The 16,233-nt window shown below is 35.6% G+C and overlaps 1 pseudogene; it reads right to left on the bottom strand.

Annotated features, from left to right (window-relative positions):
* Positions 1-15,445: 15,445 nt before the first annotated feature.
* Positions 15,446-16,233, bottom strand: part of LOC136838050 (KRAB-A domain-containing protein 2-like) — a 1,093-nt pseudogene continuing 305 nt past the window's right edge.

The raw sequence follows: 16,233 nt of genomic DNA, 5'->3' as shown, positions 1-16,233 counted from the left end.
ATATATATATATATATATATATATATATATATATATATATATATATATATATATATATTCGGCTAAGGCCGCAGGAAAAATAAAATAGGAGAGAGGGAGACTCTAAAAATTCTGGATAAGTATTGTGAAAGAAGTACCTGACAGAAAGGCCATAGACATTACTAAAGGTTTTTTGTAGCGTCCCTCTGGTCCATAGCTACAACCCCTTTCATTCCTTTTACTGTACCTCCGTTCATATAGTTTTTCTTCCATCTTACATTCCACCCTCTCCTAACAATTGTTTCATCATTGGTTTCAGTGCTGAATAGACTCACAGGTCCCAGCGCTTGGCCGTTGGCCTGAATTTTAAATTCCAATTCCAGTTCCAATGGTATGGAATTGTACAGTGTGTAAAAGGTACGACGCGCTGTTGGTGAGCCTCCTTGTAGGTTTATGAAGGAACTGATGTCGTGGTAGTAATTTGACGTATGAATATGGCGGCGACTGTTGTATTCTGCTTCCTCTGAAGCGACTCCAGTTAGTGTTAAGTGAAACATTTTAGTACTAAAAAGATTATGTATGATTATTATTTTTTTTTTTTAAGTTTTGCAGCAAAGAGGATCACGCATACCAATCTGATTTCAGCACAGAGAAAATGAAACTGTCAGTATATTCACCAGTGTCCAGAGATATAAAGCAATATGGGTCTGTTTGTCCACATTTCTATTTCTACCTTTTCACCTCTAACCTGAGAATGTATTTTAAAAATGGAGTATTTTGCAACTAATTTTTCTTGTTTTGGAAACTTCGAATAACCTTTGAAATCAAGGACATGCTGTTGTTGCCCGGAACTATTTTGGGCGTTTTCGAAAGAGCTCATGTTCTTTTGAAGCAATTCTTATGGTAATCGGATCACTTTTGCCTCCGGAGAATTTTTCCTTAGTCGTTTGACTTCCAGGAAAAGATCATTGGTGTTTCAAGTTTTTTTATTTTTAGCCAAGTTGGAGATTTGTGTTTTAGCGTGTTTGTTCAAATAAGAGATAACAGACTGGGTTTACAAAAGTCTAGTGGGGAAAAATGTTGAAATTGCAATGAAGAGAGAGAGAGAGAGAGAGAGAGAGAGAGAGAGAGAGAGAGAGAGAGAGAGAGAGAGAGAGAATCCTGGTTTACTGAGTCATCTGACGAAAAAGGAGTTCAAGCAAATGTTTTCAGAAAATGTTTATGCCACTCAAAACAATAGTTCGGAAATTATTTAAGACGTTTGTGAACGAATATTTATTTCCATATTCTCGGGAGCATAATCTACCGATATATTATCATTAGTTGGGAAAAAATTAATATGAGGACGTGCTTATCACTTTATCAGACCTATGATGATCACCGCCAGGTATTTTTTTTTTTTTTTTTGGTTTTACTTTAATTTTTGCCATAAAAAATACTTCACTTTAACTCACACTTTACGATTCAGTCTGGCTTATATATCTCAAGTCATACAATCATTGTTATTGTTATCTGTACAAAGAATGCATCTGATTTCCTTGGGAAATTCAGAGGCTGTGCAAACTTATCAATAGTACGCTGTATTTTGGGGGCAAAATCCCCTTGGTTTTTGAAATGCCAATTCAGACCTAACTCCCACGATATACTGTTTAGCACAGGGACAACCACCGTTTGATATCTTTGGGAAAATCAGAGACTATGCAAACTTATCAATAATACACTATATTTTGGGAGCAAAATCCCCACGATTATTGAAATATCCATTCAGACCTAACGTCCACGAGAGTACTGTTTAGCACACAGATAACCGCCGTTTGATTTCTTTGGGGCATTCAGGGGCTATGCAAATCTATTTTTCAACATTGCACGATATTTTGGAAGCAAAATCTCCATGATTATGGAAATACCCATTCAGACCTAACGTCCACGAGATACTGTTTAGCACACAGACAGCAACTACTGAAAACAAAAGCCTGCTCTTACCCCTAAGCTGGTTAGGCCACTATTAAAACGAAATGGTCACATTTATCAATTCGCTACCTGGGAGCATAAAGCACGTAAGCGGCGTGAATAGCTTTCATGGTAACATATTAGGTCATATCCATTTCCTCCCTAAGCTAATGTTTCATAATTAACGAAGATTTTGAAGAACGAGGGGCGACCAGAAATGTTTGTGCTTCATCTAGAATTTTATTCTAGTGTTTGCATAATCGTTATAATGGTTAGTTGACTTATTTGGCTTAACTGTTGAAACAACATTAGGTCATTACATTTTTTTATTGCGTAGTTTAACCAAACATGGAATCATACATTAATTTCTTTTTATAAAAGTTTTGAAGCGGGTATATACGAATGTACACCTTCTATGTGCCACTTTTAAGATTATACAAATGAGAATTTAATGAGGTTCTGAAATCAGATTGAAAATGACAGTTGATAATGCAACTGGCAGAGTTTTAAATTATATCAAAATCCGTGTACGTTAAATCAACAGCTTATTTATGTATACAGAAAAACGGGGATATTTGGGTAGAGAAATGAGAGTCTTACTTTAGACGTATAGTGAAGGAGATGTTTACAAAATAGCAGTGAGGTAAAAAGATCTCTTACCAATTTTCCTCACCTTCCAGCATCGAAGTATTTCAATGTATATCTCACGTATGATAAAGTAATTTGATCTTCGACAGAATTGAAAGTCAAATTGGGTTGAAATTTTAGTCTTCCAAGGATACGAGCACATATTCGCTTATGACTTGAAGACCTGAAGTGAGAAATCTTATTTCGTTTTTCGGAATTTCAATATTTTGGTGAAAATCGAAGATGTTGTCACGAAAGACGTATAGCAGACCACTATATCCTTCAAATATTCCCTTTTCTTGTTTTTTTTTTATAGAAATAACCATTATTATTATTGATCATGATTCTGACTTTCTAATGTTCTTCAGTTCTGTTTTTAGTTTTCTGTAAAAGAAAACTGCTGAGATTGCTTTGTCTGTCCGTCCGCACTTTTTCTGTCCGCCCTCAGATCTCAAATACTACTGAGGCTAGAGGGCTGCAAATTGGTATCTTGACCATCCACCCTCAAATCGTCACACCTGCCAAATTGCAGCCCTCTAGCCTCAGTATTTTTTATTTGATTTAGATTTAAAGTTAGCCATAATTGTGCTTCTGGCAACGATATAGGATAGGCCACCACCAGGTCATGGTTAAGTTTTCATTTTCGGTGGCCTTGATTATACGCTGTAGCGGCTGTACAGAAAACTCGATTGCGTCGAAGAAACTTCGGCGCAATTTTTAATAGAAAACAATCTTCTGAAGAAATTTTAAATAATTAATTTGTCAGTTTAATTAATATTTTCAAATTCATTTATTTTAAGCATAACGCATATATTAATGTTTCTTCGCAAAGGGAGCGTGGTAAAGATATGACGTGTAATTAGGCTGTTTTTGTAGATAAGTCGATTGGCTATTTTGCATTCCAGATCTCGTGGCTCACGTTGATTGGTCATTAATGTTTAATGACCAATGCAAAATTGGATAATCATAACAACAGGTAATAAATGTATGAACAAGTGAAACAAGTAAAATATGCGTCGAAGTTTCTTCAGCGCATTCGAGTTTTCTGTACAGCCGCTACATCGTATAATCAAGACCACCGAAAATAGATCTATCTTTCGGTGGTCTCGGTATAATGTTGTACGAGCCGCGGCGGATGAAACTTTAACCATGGCCCGGTGGTGGCCTGTCCTATATCGTTGCCAGATGCATGATCATGGTTAAATCTAACTTTATATAAAATAAGAACTACTGAGGCTAGAGGGCTGCAATTTGGTGTGTTTAATGATTGGAGGGTGGGTGATCAACATACCAATTTGCAGCCCTCTAGCCTCAGCAGTTTTTAAGATCTGAGGACGGACAGAAAGTAGTGCGGACAGACAAGCTATTTTAGTTTTCTTTTACAGAAAACTAAAATAGTAAGGAAATGAGTCTAAAACAGAAAAGGGCGATTAATTTGCCAAAGAGTGTAGGGAAATTCAATATAATATCGATGTATAAAAATAAATACACTATAGTAGTTGTATGTAATTATTTTGGCAAAGTTTATAGAATAAACATTTTTTGTCACAAACCTCTGTTGTTATGATTCCCAGTCATAATGAGGCTACAGTTTATTTCATTTTTTTTTTATTCATTATTATTATTATTATTATTATTATTATTATTATTATTATTATTATTATTATTATTATTATTAACCAAACAAAAACTTCTTTCAGTTTTCTTCTGAAGATGGAACGAGAAACCCACAAGATTCCTGTGTATAACTTGTTTACTTGTAAGTATTTACATATTACTTGAATCTCGAGTACTTTCAGGTCCTAACTGGCCCTTTTTCAAGAGATGTGAAGGTAGTCAGGCTGGTTCAAGGCCCAGCAATCTTCTAGAAATTCTTCTCCCTTTGCTGTCATTTATATGATGGCTGTCCTGATTTCCATTCTCTTGAGAGTTGTTAATCCCCTCCTGTCGGTCTGATATCCCGAACTTATGGTCAGTGGGATTAACCCTTGTGGTAAGTGAGTGGTCACCATCGGTCTGTTGGGCAGGAGACCTAACTTCCAGGTCACAAGGGTCGATCTTAGCTTCTTTTAATATTAAAGCTCGGCTTATGGGATCTTCTGAGGTAAATCCTTTGTTTCCTTCTATCATTATAATCTCTCTGAGTGCCCCTTCCACTATCCTCCTATGACTGATGTTACTGCTTTTGTATATAAACCTACTGTTTTTAAAATCCATCCCATGGTCCTTTTCCCAACAATGCCTATAGTCTGTCTAGAATGTCATGAAACATCGAGTAGGTTTGAGACGTTGCCAAACTTGCTCAAGACATTTAATCTGGCTCAAGCTAATCCCAGCACCCTTCCATTCCGGGTCCTTTAATACGGTCTTAAAATTTCCTTTATAATCCCATAATCTGAATCTTTCCAGTCAGTCAGATCCAGCATGCAAAATTATAATTCTACTCCCTTTCCCACTTGGTGGGTTTATTCCAGTCGCTGCTGTTGAACTTTCATCCATCCAGCACTTGGTGGCTGTATAATTCTGATTAATCCAAGTTTCATCTACAAATATAACAGACTTATTTCCTGTATCCCTATTTTTCATTTCACACAGGAACTTGGCCCTGGCACTGGCAATATCACTTCCCTCCAGTAGAAATTTTCTCCCATTAACTCTTCCGTATTTGAATCCAGTCTCTTGAAGTATCTTATGTAAAGATTCTCTGCATCCACTAAATCCAATATTTTCTTTTACTTCAAGTAGAATGCTATTCAGCGTTGGAATTTCCTTTCTGACGTAATAACTGAGAACTGTCCTTCGTAAAACGCTCTGATCAAACCCATCGATGTTGGTTACAGTTGGTGGTCGTTTCCTTCTAAGCTGTCTTTTCCTTCCTTACAAATGCGATATATCGTACTTCTGCATTGCTTAGTTGCATCCATTGTACGTTGTACTGCCTCGTCAAAACCATGCATAACAGTTTTGTTTTCTTTCTCCCATTTTGAAATACTCGTGGACATTGAATATGACCTCTTGTGTCTGCGCACTTAATTGCTGCATCGTGGGGAGCCTTCCATCTTAAACCGTCACGCTTGGGTATCAAAAGTTCAGAACAAAAGTGATAAGCTACTTAATTAACCTTCCTGACCTGAGACAGAGAGAGGTGGCAAAGTGTCTGCCAAATCTACGCTGTTTTTTCGCCTTAAGTGAGATTTAATGAATGAAATTGGCGCAAAGCGGCAGCGTCGGAAATCTACTCTATGTTTCATGACATTCTGGACAGACTATAGCTATAGCACTCCCCTGTGAGTTGAACTGTACTGCCCTTCTGTGTTCTTGGATTCTAGTCCTTATTCCCCTACCTGTTTCACCTACATATTTGTCTCCACAATTGTTGCAATTAATTATGTATACTCCACCTATATCATCAGCATTACTGTCTTCTCCTTCCAATTTATTTTTACATACTTTGTTTTTTACAGTGTTGTCAAAGGTATACAATTGTGGAGACAAATATGTGGGTGAAACAGCTAGGGGAATAAGGACTAGAATCCAAGAACACAGAAGGGCAGTACAGTTCAACTCACAGGGAGTGCTGTAGCTAGGCATTGTTGGGAAAAGGACCATAGGATGGATTTTAAAAACAGTAGGCTTATATACAAAAGCAATAACATCAGTCATAGGAGGGTAGTGGAAGGGGCACTCATCAGAGAGATTAAAGTGATAGAAGGAAACAAAGGATTTACCTCAGAAGATCCCATAAGCCGAGCTTTAATATTAAAAGAAGCTAAGATCGACCCTTGTGACCTGGAGGTCAGGTCTCCTGCCCAACAGACCGATGGTGACCACTCACTTACCGTTCAGGACATCAGACCGACAGGAGGAGGTTAACAGCTCTCAAGAGAATGGAAACCAGGACAGCCATCATATAAATAACAGCACAGGGAGAAGTTCCAGATGGTTGCTGGGCCTTGAACCAGCCTGACTACCTTCACATCTCTTGAAAAAGGGTCACAGTTAGGACCTGAAAGTACTCGAGATTCAAGTAATATGTAAATATTTACAAGTAAACAAGTTATACACAGCAATCTTGTGGGTTTCTCTTTCCATTATTATTATTGTGTATTAAAAATCCACAATTATACAGTAAACTATGTTACTATGTAAAATATAATTTACTATATAACTGTGGATTTTTATTACACAGATTGTTTTTCACTAGATTGTGAATTCCTTATTATTATTATTATTATTATTATTATTATTATTATTATTATTATTATTATTATTATTATTATTATTATTATTATTATTATTCAGAAAATAAACTGCCATTCATATGGAATAAGCCTGTAGGGGCCATTGACTTTTAATTCAAACTTCCAAACAAATTGTTTCAGGGTAGTAATGCATTTCTTCTTCGTCCAGATTTGATTACGACTTGCGCTCTGAAAAGTAATCCACATTTTAAAAAAATCTTTTCAATGAATATAGTATGAGAGAGAGAGAGAGAGAGAGAGAGAGAGAGAGAGAGAGAGAGAGAGAGGAAGGAGGTAGATAGGTATAGAGAGAGAGAGAGAAAGAAAGAATGAGAATAAGGAGGTAGGAGAGAGAGAGAGAGAGAGAGAGAGAGAGAGAGAGAGGAGGGAGGTAGGTAGAGAGAGAGATAGAGAGAGAGAGAGAGAGAGAGAGGAGGGAGAGAGGAGAGAGAGAGAGAGAGAGAGAGAGAGAGAGAGAGAGAGAGAGAGAGAGAGAGAGAGAGACCTTACAGACCTTACAGACCTTACAGACCTTACGGTTCGTTCGGGTTGCTCCAGGTCCCTCAGTGTGAGGCACCTCTGATGTCTACCAGAGAATTGCTAATGCATCTTCTGGTATATTTTGCATCTTCCAATCTTGGATGGTCTGGGATACAGCTAAGATATTTGTCGCGTTTATTCTTAAACACATCTACGCTCACTCCTGATATGTTCCTCAGATGAGCTGGTAACGCATTGAATAGATGCTGCATTATCAATACTGATGTGTAGCAGATTAATGTCCTGTGTGCTTTCCTAGTTTTCCTGGTATAGTTTTGGGCACTATTAATCTACCTCTGCTTGTTTTTCTGATATTTTTAGCTCCATGATGTTTTCGGTACTTCTTTCTATCTGTTTCCATGCCTATATTATCATGTAGCGTTCTCTTCTCCTTTCGAGACTATATAATTTTAAGAATTGTAGTCTTTCCCAGTAGTTTAGGTCCTTAACTTCTTCTATTCTAGCTGCAAAGGACCTTTGTACACTCTCTATTGTGCAATATCCTTTTGGTAGTGTGGGTACCATATCATATTGCAATATTGAAGTGGACTACGTACATACGTTTTATAAAGCATAATCATGTGTTCGGCTTTTCTTGTTTTGAAGTGTCGGAACAACATTCCCATTTTTGCTTTACATTTTGCCAATAGTATTGCTATTTGATCATTGCATAACATATTCCTATTCAACAACACACCAAGGTCTTTAACTGCTTCCTTATTTGTGATTGTCTCATTATTAGGTCCTTTATATGCATATAGCATTTCTTCTTTATCACCATAGTTTATTGATTCAAATTTATCAGAGTTAAATACCATCCTATTTACCTCTGCCCATTTATATATATTGTTTAGGTCTCTTTGTAGCGAGTTCCTATCTTCATCACAAGTAATCACTCTACTTATTCTTGTGTCATCGGCGAAACTTCTCACTACCGAGTCCTTAACATTACTGTCTATGTCTACAATCATAATCACAAACAGCAATGCAGCTAACACCATACCTTGTGGCACACCGGATATTACCGTAGCTTCATCCAATTTCTCGTCGTTAATAATCACTATCCGTTTTCTGTTTTGCAAAAATTCTTTTATCCATCTTCCTACTTTCTCCACAATGCTATGTTTTCTAATTTTTTTCGCTAATATATTATGGTTTACCTTTTCAAAAGCTTTTGCAAAGTCTAGGTAAACCACATCTGTATCTTTTTTGTTCATCATATTTTTATATATGCTTTCATGGTGGACTAACAGTTGGGTTTGTGTACTTCTTCCGGGTACAAAACCATGTTGTCCTATATTAAACAAACTATTTTTCATTAAATGTTTCATTGTATATTTTTTCATTACCCTTTCGTAAACTTTCATAATATGAGATGTCAGACTCACAGGCCTATAATTACTTGCCTCTAGTCTTGATCCACCTTTGAAAGCTTGGTTAATATACACTAATTTATGCTCATCATAAATCTTGCCTGTATCTATACTTTGTCTTAATAATATTGAGAGCGGCTTTGCGATTGAATAAACCACTTTCTTTAACAAAATGGCAGGTGCACCATCTGGTCCTGCTGCTGATCCATTTTTAATCTCATTAATATCCTGCACAATATCGGCTTCAGTAATATCTATGTCCAATAAATATTCACTATTTTCATCTCTTATTTCTGTATCATTATCTTCATTATCAATTCTAGGTGTAAATTCACTGTTATATCTTTCTGATAATATGTTACATATATCCTTTTTTTCATTTGTTAATCGCCCTTCAATTCTTAGAGGGCCTATTTCTACTCTTCTTTTATTCATCTTTTTTGCATATGAGTAAAAAAATTTGGGGTTTTGCTTGATATTTTGTAGGGTCCTTTCTTCTAGGTCCTGATTTTCTTTTTCTTTTGACTCTATAATCTTTTGTTCTGCATTTTCTATCTTACTTTTTAGCTCCATCACTTTCCATGCATTTTTTCTTTTGCAAGACCTTTTTTCCACTTTCTGATTTTCTGGAACATGATCCTTTTGTCTCTTGGTATGCATGACTGATGTTTACTTTTCTTCTTTGGTATATATTTTTCCACTATTTCCTGTAATATTTTATATAGTATATCGGTATTTACCTGTATATTATCTCTTACGAATATGTTTTCCCAGTCTTTGTTTAATTGTTCATTTATTTTTGACCAATTTATATTTTTACTATAGAAATTATATTTTCCATATCATTCCCATTTTTTCTTCTCTTACTTATATCTGTTTTCATGTGCTTTGGAACGGATTGTTAATCCTATGAGAGAGAGGCAAGGTAGGTACGTAGGAAAAAGAGAGAGAGAGAGAGAGAGAGAGAGAGAGAGAGAGAGGGACAGAGAGAGAGTTAGAGAGAGAGAGAGAGAGAGAGTTGGGGAGAGAGAGACTTCAGAGTTAGAGGACAGAAGAAGGTAGGTAGGAGAGAGAGAGAGAGAGAGAGAGAGGTAGGAGAGAGGAGAGAGAGAGAGAGAGAGAGAGAGAGAGGTAGGGACAGAAGAGGGGAGTTAGAGAGAGCGAGGAGAGAGAGAGAGAGAGAGAGGCAAGGTAGGTACGTAGGAGAGACAGAGTGAGAGAGAGAGAAGCAGGGTAGGTAGGAGAGAGAGAGAGAGAGAGAGAGAGAGAGAGAGAGAGAGAGAGAGAGAGAGAGAAGAGAGAATGAAAGTATCGCCAATGAAATTTCTTCCTCAAAAGCTATTTTAATTTCTGGACCAACACTTCGTTCATTCGAGCAAAAAGTGCCTCCCAAATGGACAGACAGTCGGAAATATATTCCATTAAACCATTGGACAAAGATGGATCGCTCTGATGGTTTCTGGCAATGGATGTGATGCCTCTTCTGAATTAACCTAGTTAGCTCTCTCTCTCTCTCTCTCTCTCTCTCTCTCTCTCTCTCTCTCTCTCTCTCTCTCTCTCTCTCTCTCTCAACTATATTCATTAAGAAAGTTTTTGTAAAAAAAATTTATGTGATGCCTCTTCTGAATTAACTTAGTTCAGCCTCTCTCTCTCTCTCTCTCTCTCTCTCTCTCTCTCTCTCTCTCTCTCTCTCTCTCTCTCTCTCTCTCTCACACACACACACAAGAGTTTTCCCTTTTCAAAGTTTCCAGCCCAAAACTTATTCCTAATATCCGCCGGTGTATCAGACACGAAACAGACGTGAATTGTTTGCAAGCATAAAATGGTTTCTGCATTCTGTGTTTGCTTAGAGCTTTCACGTGGATAAAGTGTCTGTTTCAAATAAATTAGTAAGTTGTTTTTTTTTCAGTGCGTCAATTAAAAACCTTCGTGTGGATAAATTGTTCACTGGCTCAGCTAAATTAGCAACACAATTTTTTTTTTTACGAAACTTTCTTCTTCTTTTTTCTAGTGCGACAAGAAACACAGAATGGCTTATTAAATTGCTTGTGCATTATCAGAATAATTAACCCTTACATTTATAATTAATTTTAATTTATAGAACAGGCTACGGTGTTCGTATAAAGTTAAGTATTGCATGGATTTGTAAAATCGTCGGCCAAACAAGAATTAACCTCTCAGACCAACCCAAAATGATAATCAAGTTTTATGATCCATGGGTTTAGATTCTAAAGTATTCAGAGTTTTCACTCTCATTACCTTCACCTATTAATCATATTCTCCAACTATACGCTAGTGTGTGTGTGTGTGTATATACATACACATATATATATATATATATATATATATATATATATATATATATATATATATATATATATATGTGTGTGTGTGTGTGTGTGTGTGTGTGTGAGTGTGTGTGTATGTGTGCTGTGTATATATATACATACAGACATACATCTTCTTCTTCTTCATTTTAACGTGCTTTTTTCCCATTTTTCTATATGGGGTAAGCATGATGCCTTCTTTACGAAGGACTTTGATTTGGCGTTGGGGTAGGCCGTAGCCTCGATCGGCTGCCCTGCCTGACATCGCTTAGACCCCGGTAACGATGTGTACGTGTATCGTGCCAATCCCCAGCTCCCTTTCTCCCAAGCAGCGAGGAGAACTAGGTGGGTAGGTCGACAGTTCGAGACGTGTGAGGCGTCTGTTATGTTTTTAGAAGATGTTGGAGTGGCTTTGTTTATGTGTGTATTAGTCTGTAACACCCATTTGCTTTTCAGCAAACCTATCTGTTGATTACATACATAATCCCGGGGTGTCTACACGGATAGCAAAGTGTCCACCTTCACTGACTAGTCGGCTGCGGATTTGAACCCGCGCCACGGACCTCTACGAAGTCCTAGGCTGCTGCTCTACCGACTGAGCCACCAAGGCTCCACATACATACATACATACATACATACATATATATATATATATATATATATATATATATATATATATATATATATATATATATATATATATACAGGAGTTGTTATATATATATATATACTATATATATATATATATATATATATATATATATATATATATATATATATATATATATATATATATATATATATATATATATATATATATATATATATATATATAGTGTTAATATAGGTCAGGAGTTGTTTTGGCCAAGCAGGCCACTGCATATATCTGAGGGTCAGAGCAGATTCACATTAAGGTGTTAGTCATCGTACTGGTTGCAGACTGTCCAATCCAGATTTGTGTAATATTAGAAATCTTCAATACCAGTGTTAATTAGTCTGACTTCTCTGTTTTGGGCCAAACAAGTCATCCACACGAACTGCTCATTTTAGAATCATTATTTTTTTTTTAAGCAGTTCTTTCCTAAGTTGAACTCACACACCACCTCTGTACAGTTGAGCCACTTTTCATTATCGCTTTCCTTTTCACTTTTAGTCATTCAGGTGCTTTTCCTGAAGTGTCTTGCTTTAATGTATAATGATATAGGATGTTGAGACTCTTGAAGTCGTTAGTTTTATTCCATGTTTTAATTTGTGTATTTTCTCTTTTAACCTTGAACGCGTCGGCAAATAAATATCGCCTATAGATGACTCCTTGTCCCCTGTCCTGATATATATACATATATATATACTATGTATATATATATATATATATATATATATATATATATATATATATATATATATATATATATATATATATATATATATATATATAATTTATGTATATACAGTATATATATGTATATATAATATATATACATAATATATATATATGTATGTATATATATATATATATATATATATATATATATATATATATATATATATATATATATATATATATATATGTATAACTGAATCATGAAAATATGGAACGTGATGAATATATAAATAAAGATAAAATCCACAGAAGGAAACGGAAACACTGGAGTGCTGCAGCACTCCAGTGTTTCTATTTCCTTCATAGATTTTATCTTTATATATATATATATATATATATATATATATATATATATATATATATATATATATATATATATATATATATATATATATATATATATAATATAAATAATTTTCATGATGTTGCCTTGTAATATGTATACCATCCTATAGTTTTGATATATTTACTCTTCTATTTATCATGCATTATGTGTAATAATAATAATTGTTGAGATATATGTAATGTCAGATCTCAAAAGAGTTAGTGATTTAGATAACTTAACAGCGTAATTTAGAATTAATAATATCTTTCCTGATAATTGTGTAATAGCAGGAGAGAGAGATTCGAGTTTTAGACCAGATGTGCCATCTGTCACCAGTTAAGATAAAGCACTGACAGGTCGGGAATAACAATTGCTGATCCGTTCTGCAAACCAACTCGGGGTTTTCGTTTTGTTTTTAAAACATGCCAGTCATAATTAGCCAGTTGCAGTCTGTTTGATCGTGTAAAGATTTCTGTAAAAGCTTTGTCTCTTATGAGAAGATGACGAATGATTTCAGTGTTACACGTGTTCCATGCAATTTTTTTTTGGTAAAGACGTGTACTTTTGAGAAATATGAACCAGTATTGCACTGAAGCACATGGCAATTGCGTCATGTTGGAGATTGCATTACTCTGGTTGTATTGTTCTGATCGCGTCCCATATGATTTTTTTTTTCGAATCACATGCCCTTTTGAGAGTAGGATTACATGTCTCGATCGATTACTTCATGTTTTGTAAAGCAGCAGTTCAGTATGTTTTGCTTCCCTCTTCTAGAACCTTCTCTTGTATCTCGTTTCCAAAATGCCTTAATGACATCATATGACTATTTCATTTCATACTGAAATCCTAAGGTTTGTTCATTCTGATTTCAGAGGCCATTCATATTGGTTCTCTCTCTCTCTCTCTCTCTCTCTCTCTCTCTCTCTCTCTCTCTCTCTCTCTCTCTCTCTCTCTTCAAAAGAGAATAATTATTAATGTAAGGTGTTAGTGTGGTCACTGGTGTTAGTCTTAGCTTTTGAGGTCTGAATTTATGAAAATTGTATATTCATGAAGGTGCCTGATAAAAAAAGTGTATTTAGTGAATCTAAAGCAGTTGCAAGTGATTTTACAAAGGTTTTCACAAGCTTGTGTAAGGTAAAGTGAATTTTACTTATTATTACCGTGGTGTAATAAGGTATATTGGGAGAATTTTGCCTTAGTGAAATTATTATTGATAAATCTTTTGTATATTTGTGTGTTCTTGTGTTTGCAATCTCTTGATTTTTCACATTTTATATATTGGTGATTCAACATTTATTTACTTAGCATTTTTAATATTTCTTGATAATTTAATATTGCATACTTGATTTAATTTTCATTTTGCTAAGATCTTTTCAAATCTTGAGTAATTCTTGATAGTTTAAATTTTGCTTGATTAATTTAATTTCGTGATAAATTAAAGTTTTGTGATTTGGTTTTGCTTAATAATTTAACTCAAGAGTTAATTAAATTTTTGTGTTGCTTTCAAGTAATAATAAATTTTTCAGATTGTGAATTCTAATTATAAATTTTTTTATTCAAAAATAAATTTTTGTATTTAGAATAAAAAAAACAAGTGTTTCGTTTATTGACCACCAGTGAATAGGATTAGTTGTGTGCATAAGGCAAAGTGATAAACGTTTTGTTCCTTTAGTTTTGTTGAAATGAATTAAGACAAGGGAAACAGTTTAAAGTTGTTTGATGGAGTGATGCCCTTCTATTCTAGTATATTTGTTCTTTAATTATTGATACCTCACACTTGTTTTGATAAACTTAGTTTGATTTTTCACGTGATTAATGAGCTTTTTAAGGGATCACTATTACCTTTAAAATACTCAGTCGTAATTTTTATTGTTTTGAGAGTTGAGGTATCTAGCTGAAGCGAGGTAAATTATTTTATTCTGTGATTAGTTGTGTAATAACCAGATACTTGCAACACATTGTGACAATATATATATATATATATATATATATATATATATATATATATATATATATATATATATATATATATATATATATATATGCAAAATGTGGATAATTGCCAAATGTGTACATTTTATGAGAAAGTTACAAAATGTACACATTTGAAAGAAAACTTGCCAAATGTAGATAATTATCCACATATGGCAAAATCTTTTGCCATTTTAAAAAAAAAAGCAACGGCATTTTGCCGATTGTACACAATAGGCAGAATGAAACAAGAATCAAAGAGAATTAATATTTATTGTTCAAACTAAAATTAGTATATATTAGTATTTATTGTTCAAACTAAAAGGGATTACACTACTTTAACACTTAAATATTGCTACAAGAACGGCCAGGGTGGCAACGAGAGTTACATTTGAACAGCTTATTTGTGCAGGAGCATCTGGAAGTTGTGCAATTTGTTTTACAGGCACACTTCACATACCCTTGGCCTCCTATGTACCTGGTTACAGCGGTTCTCAAAGCCATTTCAACGTCGGGAACCTCATCTGGGGTGAGGAGCTTCTCCTTAACGGGGTCCATGTCAGCTGCCGTGTACCGGGTGGTTATGCGTCCTTCTCTGCAGCCTACCTGGTACAGGTCCTCGTACAACCAGGAGGTTCCTGCTGTCACTCGGCCCACGATCAAACTCGGGAACTTTCAGCGTCGCGTTGTCACCCACTTGTAGGGCATTAAGAGGTGTTTCGCTCTCCTCGTCATTCTAAGTGCGGTTTTTTCTTGGCCGGCTGCAGCCAGTTGCCGAGCTTCAGCGAATTGCGGAGGATGGTGTCTAAATATTCTTCAGTTCTTATATTGCCGAGCATATTAGGTGGAATAACAGTGGATGCTAGGCCTACCTTGGGTTCGATCCCGAACATGACTTTAAACGGACTTGTTTTTATGGTTTCATGTTCCGAAATGTTTATTTGCCACTGGACAAAGTGGACCCCAACGCTCCACCTGCTCGACTTGTTTTCGTGCATCCAAATTTTAATTTGTCTTGAATGACTCCATTCAATCTTTCAACTGCACCTTGGCTTTGTGGGTGGCGCGGCCGACCAGTGACGAGCTTAAGTTCAGGCCAGAGCGTAGACAACTCTGATATAACGGCATTATTAAACTCTCTCCCGTTATCCGAGTGCAGGATAACGGGAGCGCCAAAGGTCAAAAATATTGGGAGAAGCGTGTTAGCAACCTCCTAAGCTCGTTTTGATGTAAGGGCCGCAGCACACAAAACTTGCTGAAATGGTTGATGAAGGTCAGAATATATTTAAATTCCCATCAGGTAATGTTTGAAAATTGATCAAGTCAATTTGGCATCAAGAAAAAATAGTCTCGCTTCTAACAGGCTTCACCACCAGACCCTTATGTACTCTACGTTTTTTCTTCTCTTGACACTCAATGCAAAAACTTATGAACATCTGGCAGCACTGCATAGTCAAATTAGCCCACTTCTTTTATCCTTCTTTGAAAGTTTTCTTTTCACCGCCATGACCCACAGCTG

Source organism: Macrobrachium rosenbergii, chromosome 4 (genome assembly GCF_040412425.1).
Source record: "Macrobrachium rosenbergii isolate ZJJX-2024 chromosome 4, ASM4041242v1, whole genome shotgun sequence".
Taxonomy (NCBI): domain Eukaryota; kingdom Metazoa; phylum Arthropoda; class Malacostraca; order Decapoda; family Palaemonidae; genus Macrobrachium; species Macrobrachium rosenbergii.
The sequence above is the reverse complement of the archived record's forward strand: the minus strand, read 5'-3'. Positions and strand labels throughout refer to the sequence as shown.